The sequence below is a fragment of the Pezoporus flaviventris genome, unplaced genomic scaffold (assembly GCF_033815535.1).
Source record: "Pezoporus flaviventris isolate CSIRO_AGI_PZ_B2104156 unplaced genomic scaffold, CSIRO_AGI_Pfla_v1 ptg000015l, whole genome shotgun sequence".
Taxonomy (NCBI): Eukaryota; Metazoa; Chordata; class Aves; order Psittaciformes; family Psittacidae; genus Pezoporus; species Pezoporus flaviventris.
The window spans coordinates 43,320,510-43,333,474 of record NW_026892563.1 but is presented as its reverse complement, the minus strand read 5'-3'; positions in this window follow the sequence as shown (position 1 = coordinate 43,333,474).

Below are 12,965 nucleotides of genomic sequence, written 5' to 3'. Positions count from 1 at the left end.
CTGAATATAGGTCCTGAGATGGATATTGTCCATGTTTTCTTATTCTGATTCTCCTAGTTAGATTTATCAAGACATCAGCTGAAGGGGAAAACCTGATTTATGACTTCATGATTTGGCCTGTGCTTTGACCATCTCTGTAGTGCAGAAAAGTGCAGCTGTCTCAGTTGGACAGAAGGCACCAGGTATAATAAAGTTATTGTACACCATGTCTTTCTTTCCCTTTGTTTCAATATGAATTTAGTACTCATGAATCATGCCAGATTAACAGAAAAATAGCTTCTCTCTACCCATTATGCAAAAGTCCTGCATAATTTACTGCTGAAGAAACCAATATGGCTATATATAAATTTATCAAAAAGCCATCATTTTAATAGCAGTGAGTAATTTTTCTGCAGGTTTTATGAACTAACCTGTATAATTCAGTACTTCTAACTGCCTGTATGAAGGTTATTATCTATTTAGTTCAGTGAAACTTCTTTCTGAGGAGGCCCTTATATAATCCAGGGAGTACTTTTACAAATTAAAAAGTAATTGCTCCCTGTAATAGCCGCAGTAACTAACTAGTATTTGATATTTCCCTGAAGTGGCCATGATGTGTCAACCACGGCAAATTGTGGTGGTACCCTTGGGGGAGATAGACAAATTTGGCAGGATCCTTTTAGCTGATCAGAACCTGAATAAATGCGAATAATTAGCGGTTAAATCCAGCTTTGCTCCCATAGTAGTGAATTTCCAGGCTGGTGGTTATGAATTGGGATTGAGGTAATTTTTGGTCGGCTAATAAAATTCTTTCAGAAGGTAATAATTTTCAGTCTTTCATATTTAATGTTCTTAGTTTTGTATTTTGATTCAGCAACTATTGTGCAAAATAACACCTTATGAAGAGTTTCTCACTAGTGTGAAGGGCTTAATCTTCATCTGCTATCTCTGTCCTATACGTTTATTAGTTACTTGCACCTACTGGAGCAGCTATTTCTACCACTGATTATCTGTATCATGAGAGTGCCTAAAGACCCCGGTCAGGACTGAGTCTGTGCTGTGGTAAATGCTACGCAAATGCATACAAAGTCTCTCTACTTGCCCCAAAGATAATAGCTCTAATAAGTTATTTTTGTATTTGAGATGTTATCACTATATTATCTGAATAAATGTTTACCTCTTGGCACCTCTGTGAAGCGGTGGAATATAATCCCCAGTTCAGAGATAAGGAACTGAAAGATTCTGATTTGCCTAAGGTCACAACAAAAAACCTGTGGCAGAGGTAAGAGGCCAAAAATGTCCAATGCTGGCTCACTGTGTTAAGCACAGTACCGTTGCTTCTTTCTGCTTTCAATTAGAAATAGATTATCTCATGTTGGCTTTAAATTAGGAAACCATTGAAGCCGTTATTGCAGACCAATGAATCAAGTGACCTGGGCATTTGTCCATTACAATTAGCTCCTAATTTCTGCTTTTCATGGATGCCTGAATCCTTTCCTTTGTCTTGACAGCTACTTTCCTTTCCACCGCATCGTTAGCTGGTTTCAATTAGGGTAACTCCATCCACCTCAGGATCTTCCCCTTGAATTTCTTTTTTCTGAAGCACACGAAAGTTTGCCAAAGAATCAGGAATGAATTCTTTGGACTAGGTTCAACTTTATTAGGGTATCCTCATAGTGGTGAGGCTTTCCTAAGCCCCTCGATTCATGCCACAGTGAAATCAACGTATTGAATCAGACCCAGCTTGTCCAGCACTCCTTGACACTCCTGGAAGCCATGGCCTTTGTCTTCTTCACATCTGGCTAACCACCTTGAATCGTGACTTACTGTGCCTGTAGTGTTTCATCTTGGTTATATATTAGTATGTGGGCCAGATGCTGATCTGAGACAGTGTTGGAAGAATTCGTCGTAGCTAATTTGCTCAATACTATAACCTTTTTATTTCTTTTTTTCTACAGAATGTCTGGTTTTACCAGTGACAATGCAGGATTCTTTTTTACTTGAGCTGACTTTTAGTGATTAATTTTTTGTCCTCCTTAAGAATTAGTGAGCACAAAAAGTGGTAGATAACACACACTGTAATGTGGAACATACTATGTCATTGGCAGAATGTTATTCTTATGACTTTCTAAATAAGGCTTTCAATTGAAAGCCACTGGTTTTAACTAAAGCGAAGCAAAAAGGTGCACATGGACATATCTGAAAGAAATATGTAGGAAGCTCTGCCTTTGAGGCAGTGCAGTCTGGTAGGTAGGGAGCGAGGTTAGGGCCTCAAAGAGCAGGATGCTATTCCTGCCGCCGTGCCTGACCTGACTTGTAACATTAGAAAAGTCACTTGCCTTCTCTTTGTTCCCAGTTCGCTTTGATGTGTTCTGTATTCAGGTTTATCTTTTGGGCAATGTTGCCTGCATCTGTACTATGATAAACTTCTTGATCATTCTTTAACCAATTATACAGGAAGTCCACCAGGACTGAAACATAGAAAAAAATCAGTTTTCAATTTAACAACCAATAAATATGACAAATTCTTGCTTGCTTACGGTAGAAACAACCAAAGCACGTTGCAGTTTCATAGGTAGCATAATTTTGTAGCTACTGTTGTAATTAGTTGTAAATATTGTTCATAGTTAGTTGGTTAGTTTAGTTAAGTACCTTAATGTCTCTTTGTTCTGAGATTTGCTGTTGTTGTGGTTAAACACCAGGAGAAAACTAGTTCTATCCCAACCCAATGTGGGTCCAAAACCACAGCACTGTACCAGCTACTAAGTAGAAAATTAACTCTATCCCAGCCAAAACCAGGATAGCCATGGGCAATGGATATTACACTACATGTTGCTTATTTGGGCCGTTCCTTCTGCAGTCTGCAATTCTGAAGAATGTTTGTGGCTGATATTTGTCTCTAGGGACAGGCATACTTGGAACAGCATCATTCTTCCTTGGTTTTTTCTTAATATCTGTCCCCCAAATGACATTTCCATTACATGGATGTATCTTTTATTGGATTAGCTTTAATTCAGGACTGTTGGTTCTTACCACAGATGATCATGTTCTACTGCTTTCTTCCTGCAAAATGTTACAGTCCCTCTGTAAACCATAACATTTATGTTGTGGAAATTTTCTTTTATTTTCCAGCCAAATACCTCATGTACTAAACCAAGTCCAAACAGCACTTTGGGGGAATGGTATCATCTCAAAGTAAGAATTGAACATGTATAAACCTGTGCTGTCTGCCTTCAGAGTGCTAGTCCATTCAGGCTGTCCATCTCTTTCATAATTTCTTTCTTTTACGAGTGTCAGACTTTGGAGGGATTTTACTGTTTTCCTACTTTGCCATAAGTCCAACAACAGTCTTTCCAATCTCATTTGCTCTTTGCCTTGTAGCCAACAGAAAGCTCCTAAGAACAGGAGGGCAGACGTCTTGGGGTTGGCCTTATCCAAAAGAGGATATTCTTCCTTGGTGAGGTTTTTTTTCCATTACTGCCTTTTCTAACCTTCTACTTAGGTTTGTGCCCTTAATGGGAATTTGCTTACAACAGTAAACCTCAACTTACACCATTTTAGTTTGACTGCTTCAAAATGAATTCAAAGTTTGATTGTTTTAAAATTCATATCATTGTCTTTACTTATCTGCTTCTAAGAATCAGTTAATTCCTCATGTCAAACAGCATGAAAAATCTACTATAGCACACTTTTCTCTTGAGAATTATCTGTCTGGGCTAATGCTGCCGTTGTTACTCTCTCTGTTCTACATTGCAAGCTCTTCCAAAGTATTGTTATCCTTGTAACATCTTTTTCCTAATGTTGGCATTGCCTTAGTTTCCTTTGATTCTCATGACAGATGCTGCTCCCTGTATATTTTATGTTTTTCAAACTTGGACCACCACAGATTGTTCCATATCCCAAACCTTTCTGGGAATAATTTAAGTCCTCTATCGCATCACAGTACTGGAGTAGTGCATGGACCAGCTAACTTCCTTTGTTTAGATAAATCAATATGAATATGTCGAAACTAATTTTGTATCTTTTAAGAAAGCTTGAGTGTTTTCTCTTTTTCTTTAAATCTCTATCCTTTTCTTGTTATCAGTTAACCTCCATAAATTGTTTTCCACCTTGGATTAGTCTACAGTGTTTAGAAACACTCTGTTTATCTTCTGCTAATATAAATGTATGTGCTTGTGCGTGTACACACATATAGGCACACACACACATACAAAAATTTGAGTAGAGCTCAAATTTTGGCTGTCATGGAGTGTAATATTCTTTATTTTTTGCAGTTATAAACTTTAACTGAAAAAAAAAATTAACTATGTAAAAAACATCATAACCAGCTGTTACCAGGAATTATTCTCCAAATTTAATGAACTATAGAAAAAGATTAAAATAAAGGAAAAAGAAGGCAAAGTGTTATTTGGATTAATTCAGTGGTTATGGTCTTCTGCAGGGATTTTGACCCCGGTGATGGTTTTTCAATGTGTCACATTCTTCCACCATGGTATACTTTCTTAGTTCACTGTATACTCAACACCACATGTTCACCAGCGGCAAAGAGAACGACAGAGCCTTCTTGTATTTGGTATCTGATATTTAAAGAGATTGGATTTTTTATGAAATTAAGTTTCAAACTGAGGCCTAAGAGGTCTACTTCTCTACAGTAGTATAGAAGTAGCTTCTCCTCATCCTTTCTGTTTGTCTCCACAAAACTTTTCTCCCAACTGCTGGCTAACACTGCAATAGAAAAGAAAAAGAATGAAGATTTTCTCTTCCTATATATATATATAATACTATCTCTCTCTCTCTCTCTAGTATAATTACTATACTATATAATATAGTAATACTCCCTCTTTCTCCCTCCCCAAACATCTGTTGCATCTGCCCTGCTTAGAAATTTTATCTCTGTTCACAAATGCTTGCTTACTAGGCTTTGAAATCTGAATCTGTATTTTGACATTTCCCATAAGAATAAGAGCTCTCTGTACCTTTCACTTTTCACGTAAACCTTACAGAGTGATATAATCCCTTGTTGTGATGGCACCTGTTTCCCAGTGCTAGGCATTGACTTAATTTGTGTTGTTTGGGAGTGTTACCCGTTTTCTTCTTGATTTCTTAGCTCATTTGACGCTGACCTTGCCAATTTACTTCATCCTGTATGTCAGCTATCCTTTGTGTACTGAAAAACACATTCCACCTAAATTGCTTATAGGTTAATCCCTTTCTTGTAACTTCAGACACTGACATCTTGCTTTTGAATTAGTTACTATCATTTTGTTGACCTTTTCAATCTCAGCAGTGTCCTTCTTTCTTCTAAAACAGCAACCAGAATTGAATGTTATAGCTTCACTGTAATCTCAGATGCACCTCAAAACATAATGATAGTAATTCTGTTTACTCTCCAGGCTCCAAAATAAATGTCTATGGTGCTTTAGGCTTTCTTGCTGTGCTGCAGAGCAAGCCACATATGTCAATTAATTAATCATGAATACTTGAGAGATCTTGAGAGGCAGGGGTAAAGGGGTGTAAGTCATGCATGTCTTGGTTATACTATTAAGGCTCACCTTCTATTGCAGAGCCACAGAATACAGGAGGAACAATTTCCAGGTCTGAGAGACTCATTTACTGGGCTGGTGAGAGCTGTGAATGTTATGCAAGCAGTTCACTTGACCTTTGGGAGGAGGACTGTCTTCTGTTCCTCTACAGTACGTGACTTCATGAACAGAATTTGTTTATAGGATCTGAAAAAGCAATTTCCCCCTCAGGCAGTGATAGGGCGGTCAAAAGAGAAATGAGGATTCCTACAGGGTTTCCAGAGATAAGGTACAGACATTGCCTTCTAGAAGACAAAACAAAGCATGTTTCAGCTCATGACTCTCACTTCCAGCATTGCCAATTTACATGAGTCTCTTGGCATTTTGGTCTTACTTCAAGCCTCAGATCTCAGATTCATGTTGTCGAATTAGGATTATTGTTTTAAGTTAAATTTAAAAGAAAATGGCTTATAGTTGTGGAGAACAATGAAATATTCTATGGTAGAAGAAAATTTACATTTTCAAAGTCTCAACAGTATTAAAAAAACCCAAACAAAACCAAACAACTAAAAAAAAGACCCACCTCAAACAAAAAGAAAATGACAATTGGAAAGGACCTGTCTCAGATGTTTGCATATGTGTGTAGTTAGCACTGGACATGATAGTGCTGTAGGCTATCTGACTGTATTCTGTACCAGGTTCCATCTCAACCAGAATCAATGTGGCACCTGTGTACCTGACACAGGAGTAGCATTAATCTGAAAATGCCAGTCCAGTGATTACTGTGTTCAAAATCTGAACTCCTGGGAAGTGATGTAGGTGTGACAGTGACAGCAACAGGGCTTAAGTGCATGATGATCAGGACATTATAAGTGAGTTGACACAATTTCAAAGGAGCAGTGAGAGCAGCCCTTTTCACAATAGAAACTGAAGTTGCATGTGGTTATAAAATAAGCCTTATAAAACCCTAAATTATAAAGGAGATAGAAGAGGACAGAGATTCAAAGTACTTGTTCCAAATACTCCTGAGCTTTCAGTGTTGCCTGCGTGCACTTCTAATAACATTTCTATCTTCTCATGGTTATGAATCCTATTAACAATGTTGGTTGGCAATTTTTGTGGTTTTGTTTTGGTTGGTTGGTTTGTTTAGTTTGTTTTTTGGTTTGGGGTAGGTTTGTTTGTTAAAAAAAAAGAGTTAATGTATTTATAAGTAATTGTATGCTCTTAAAGTAGGTATTTTAGCGAACTATTCTAACTTGAAATCCAACTAAAATCTGGAAACATTCAATATTTCTCTCTGGTAGAGTCAATGAAATCATAATACTGCAAGAAATAAATGGTAGAGAGGAAAAAATTCACGGATCCAGTAATGTAGAATGTTTAAATCCTTATGTGGCCACAGACTGCAGTACTCCTTTGAGCAAAAAGAAATCCTTAGAGCAAAAGTACTTTCTCTATTCATGCTGCCATCCCTTCTCTAGACAAAGGGGTCTAATAACCCTTTTCCCACCTTAAGTATGTTGCAATGATAAAATTTATTATGGTATGAGGTGGTGAGGTGGTAGGGATTGATGAATAAAGGATATAAATGGAGATAAAGTTACATATGGATACATAAAGATGGATAATTATGGAAAAAGGTGCATGAGTTAAAACAGCATACATTTCTTCTTTCAAGCTGATACTAGGTGGATATATGGAGAAGTTGATGAGACAATGACAGCTGTAAATTAAAAAAAGAAGGGAGAAGAGATTTGAAGTTTGTTAATGAGAAATATGCTCATGGTTGGCATATGTCAAAATATTATCTTTTTTTTGTGGATGGAGAGATGCAAAATCTTTCTACCAGGTACAACAACAGTATGAACAGTCAGATTATGTCACACAGGTCCTGGTGTTTCAGAGGCTTCCTTCTCTTAATCAGATTGTCCATTCAATAACAAGTGTGGGAAAATATCCTTTCAGTGAATGATTACAACTCCTTCCTAGTATGCCAAGATAAGAAGATATGATCAGCTATTATGATACTACTGTGGTGACAAGCGTTTAATTCTGGAGAATTTTGAATCATATGTGATAAACTCTAGGAAACTTAACGTATCCTTTCTGCAGGTAAGGTTCTGCAATCATGAAGTACTTCTTAAAGACCGCATCACTGCTAAAGCATAGGAAGCCCAGAGTCCACACAGCAGTAATAATGCATATGAAACTGCTTGCAATGGTCTCTGGCCACCTGCCCCCAACCATAACAGAGCTGTGAAAAACAAGTCTCCTAATAAGTTACTGTTTTCAGACAACTTCAAATGAATAATTGCTCCCTGACACAATCCTACTTAGCAAATCGTGTAGCATCCTGTGTATCAGTTCAACATGAGCTCCATTGTGTGCTCAGTCTCATCAAGGACTCTCTCACCTTTCACCACAGTTGCTTTGGGATAATGAAAGAACATCATAAACAGTCTCCTGAAGGCAGAGATAAGGATGCTAGAAAAGTGTTAACATGATGGATACATAGCACATGAGATCATGCTGGTGATTATGTTTTCTTCAGAGCGCAAATAGCACTCAGCAGTCAGACACAAACTGAACTTTGACCTTACCATCTGACATTAGGGAACTGTAATGTACACAGAGGTACTGAAAGTATGAACATCAGAGGACATTATCTGCATTGCAGCAGATATCTTATAAAATGGTAAGATGCCAGAATCTGTAGCCCATAAGGATATAATGTTAGCCACGTTAGTGATATTCTCCTCAACATGAGAAGTAAAAAGCTCAGAGGATAGCATATATGTCATACATTTTGCACTGAAGGTACTGTTTCGGCAAGGACATCTGCCGCCAAAATAGACTTTTCCAGATGAAATGCTACAGGTCAAGAGGTTCCAACCCGATCCAGAAGTTTGATACCATATGTATAGCAGTACTAAGCTTCATGCATGTGGTAAGTATAGCTAGATATAATCAAGGAGGGGGGGTCATCCACAGGAAGTTCAGAACACTGTTCAGTATTAAAAATGAACAATTTTTTCTACTCAGTTAGGCAAAGAGTTAACATGTTTTTCTTCAGAAGCTGGAAACAGCCTTGCAGCACTCACACTAGGGTTCTAGCTAGCAGATATAGGTGCAACGTACACGCACCAAGACTCAGTGGACGTTGTAAAACTAGGTATCTGTGATCTCCTCAGTTATGGTGCGGAAGGTAAAGAGTGAAAATTGGTGTGTTGTAGCCATATTAACCCTAGACTAACTCAAGCTCTTGTTTCTTTTCCCCCAGTTTTCAGTCTTCTTCACAGTAACCCCTTTGACATGTTGCTCCATGCACAGATGTGGCAGTTTCTTTTAAACCTGAATGACAAATATTCTGTCTGTTTGTCTTCAAACAGTACTTGCTGTCTCTGGGATGAGAGGTTCAGACAGCTGAGCACACACAAAATACCTGCAAAATGGTAACCCTGCTCCTAAATTGCTCATATGGGAGGAGATTGCGATGGGTGTATCATTTTCTTAGTCTACAGGGAATATAGGTCTTGTTCCTTGAACGTGACAACTTTTAGCTTTACAGAGCTAGAAGCTGCTGGGAGTTGTGGTATATTTGCTAGTAAGAGAGAAGGCTTTAGGAACTACTTTGGAGCTGCTGTCTGGACTGTAATTCTTCCCTTGACATCCTTTGTTTCAGTAACCTTGTCCCTCTTAATGTCTGCATTTTTTAACTTTATAGTCCCCTGGTTATTTGTTTTCTAATTTATTTACTTTGTCTACCAAAATAATCTTTAGCCTCATATACTCTACAAAATTTAAGAGCCCAGGCAAAATGAATTGGAAAGATAACACAGATACTGTGCTCAGAAAGGAAGATGTCACGCATAAATTACCACGTGCCTGTGAGCTTGTGACATTCTCAGTTGCTTGTTCTTGTTCCTTTCTGTAATTGCTGCTGGGGACTGTATGGAAAGCTGGCAAAGCAGAGGTAATTTGCAGTTAAATCTTTGTATAAACATGGAAATCCTCTGATATTAAAGATCACATATTCATTGCTTAAATATTTTTTTGACAACAATTTTCTGCCTGAAATTTTGTAAATACTCAAACTTTAAGCAATCATGGAATAAGCAACTATTCGGTTAAGAAATTCTGTATGAAGTGCTTTCCTGATAGCCTGGGTTGCTTTTCCATCAATAGAAAAATCTTCATAGCTTTATTTGAGAAATGGTGTTAAAACCATGCAAGATGGGCAGCCGGTAGCCAGGGTAGCAAATTTAGCAAACATAACTGAGTGTACCCTTGCCTTAGTCACTTTGTTATTATTAGTGTTGCATTTGTAAAGCCTTTATAAGGGGTTAAGAAATTATTAACAACTGCTACAGACATGATACACAAGCTTTCGACTATTAGATTCTAACAATGACAAATTTTTACCCAATTGTCTAATAAATTATTAATGGAATCTTAAGTACAAAATCAGGAGTTATTCATGAATGATCTGTGAAATGGAACTGTTATTCTGGATGGGTATTTTTGCTTATTTAAATGAGACATAGCTTCTTGAAGATATTTTTGTCTTTTATTGTTGAGGAATAATTGATTACGCATCATTGTATAAACTAGCTGTGAACAGAAGACCAAACATTTAAGAGACAAACTATTTCATACTCTATGACTTGCTGGTTAGGGCCTTCAGCTGCTATGAAGGCCCAGGCTTAAAGTGTTGTCCTGAGTGAATCTATGTGATCAGGAATGAAAGGTCTTTCTCCGAATCGAGCTGAGTGAGAACAAATTGCAGGCAAGAGCTCAAACCAGTACACTCCACTCACATTTCAACACCTACTTTGAAAATAAAAACCTCAGCTTTTCATTCCCATTCTACTTTGGGAAAACTTTCGTGCAGTTTTTGGTTTAATTCCACCACAGTGCATAAAGCCTTCAGAAACTGGACAATCACCATGCAATGGGATTGTCATCCCTGTCAGCTCTAGTACATATTCATTGAAGCTGCAGTTATTTGGAGATAAACACATTTGCCAAAATAATCCAGCAACTGCTTGCTCATGTTATTTCATCGGTTCTTGCTCATGTTTATGCCCTTACCGAGCCTGCCAGTGTTTAGAGGAAATAGTTTTTCTGCTGTCAACACTAGAAGAAATTTAATTTTTCTTTTATTGAACTTCATACTCTGGTGTAATGTATACGAATGGTTTAGCTGAAATTGCTTTTCTTAGCTGTCTGTTCAGTTCTACCTATTCTATGCAACTATGTCATTTTACCATTGCAGCTCTCTTATGCAAACCAATTCAAGAAACCCCTCGTTCTGGATTGCTTCTCAGGTTGTGGGTTTTTTAACTAGTTTTTAGACATGACTAGAATTAATTTATCTATTCTAATCTTTTCTTACTTCCAATCCCAGTGCAGTACAAAGCAAAGATTCACATTCTAGCAGCACTATATTCATCCTTCTTAAAATACCGCACAGTTTCGTAGTCCTGGTTGCTGTATAGAAGGCTTTAGTATAGTAACCTGGAAGGTACAGAAACCTTAATGCCTTGTGGAACAGACTCCAAGTTGAGGGAAAAGAGGAGGATATATGTCTGTTGTCATCTTATACTTTGGTGAGCAGGGCTGTTGGCATGGCTGTGGGTAAGGGAACCTTCTGCTCCTGTTTTTGGAAATGCCCACCTATTCTGGCCATGGCATCATGGTCCTTCCACATAGCTGCTTGCTGTAGCAGGAGTTAAAACAAGAGGCAGTTTGCAGTTTAATGAATCACAGCTTTTCCCTCTCCCTTGTTACAGAGGCATGGTGCGGTTGATATAACAGTCCTAAGCTGCTCTTTACTCTTCTTGTGCTTTGGTCTGCCTGTGAAATCACGGGGCACAATAGTAAGTTGAGCAAGAGGTCCATGGGGAAAATAGTTCTTTTCCCTCTTGTAGTATTTGGGTAATGTGGGAAAAGTTTTATGCCTCTTTGAAAAGCCAAGAGAAATAAAGGAGGATTCAAAAATTATTTAGCAGTCAAGTTGGTTTTACTACTTGTTCCTTAGATACAGTTAAAAATACCAGAATCCAGCTTGTTACCTGTTAGGTGACTGCTAGAAGGACTGTCGCCAGTCAGAAACAGCATCTCTAATAATCTCATGTCAAATTGCTGTCTGCTGCAGTAGTAGCAAACTCATGAAGTCAACTGCAGCTTGATTTCTCTAGTATGAAGCAGCACTAGGCTGAAACAGCTCTCAGCTTTGGGGGGGCTTGAGGGGTTGTGCTTGTTGGGGGTTTTGTTGTTATTGTGGATTTTTTTGTTGCTGTTTGGGTTTTTTTATTGTTTTGGGGATTTTTGGGGGGGTTGGGGTTTGTTTTTTTGGTTTTGTGTTGGGTGTTTTTATCTTATAGTTCTCCCCCCTTCAATGAAGTTCTTCCATTGCCTACACCGTGACACTAGTCAGAGGGTATTTGGTAACTTATGGTTATTATTTGAAGTAGTCTTAACACAGCAGCGGGGTACTATTAGGCTTCAGTTCTCATTGCTTCAATGAATACAGTAAGATTTTAAGTTGGAAATAGGAACTCAGATGAAATTTGCAAGTGGCACAGTTACTTTCACTAAACCTTTCCTGCCTAATTTAAGACCTGTTCACTAATAAATGAAGGTGACAGGAAATATCTTTGTATGTTAGAGTACTATGAAGTACAATTTGAAAGAGACATGGATGAAAAATTGTTCCTGTAATAAACTATTGATTTTGTTCATGATCAAGACTTAAAGAGCGGGATATATAAGCATAAGTCTGAATCTGAGCAATAGTAAAGGCTGGGTTTAGTGCTTCAATGATTATATCCATTATGAATAACACAGGAAAGGTGATGGGGGAGGCAGGGAAAAATACAGATGGCTTTTTGAAGAAGAAAAAATTGGAATATCTTGCAGTCCTTGAAATATCTTTAGGCACAGATTAATAAGCAGAGCTAAACATCTGGTACAAGCAAGTCTTCTCTAGAACAATGAGGTGTCACTGTGACAAAAATGCACTTTCAAGTCATTAACATCACCTTGAATAAAGTAAATGGGCCAACTGGTTTTAAGTACCAGACAGTGCAATTGATCATAAAACATGTGAAACCTTAATCATATAGCAACATCTCAAAACTGTAAGGGCAGCAGTTCTTCAGCAAAATGTTTGGTTGTAGAAGAGCCCTATTCATACCTCCATCAGGCCCAGTTACACTGAAATGCAAATAAATTCTCAATGGACACCTATTTGTAAAGTTATTTTATTTAAGTATTCCTAGAGGTTCTCAGAGCAAAACATTAAGAGGATTATTTCTTTTCTTTGAATGAGCTTACTGTCTAAAGGGGGAAAATCAATAATTAGTTTACTTGTTGTTCGGAGTCTCCTGACTTCTGCTTCCAATATTTGCTGAGTTTAAAAACTGAACTTTCAAGGAGTGCTTTGAGAAAAAGCCTCTGAAC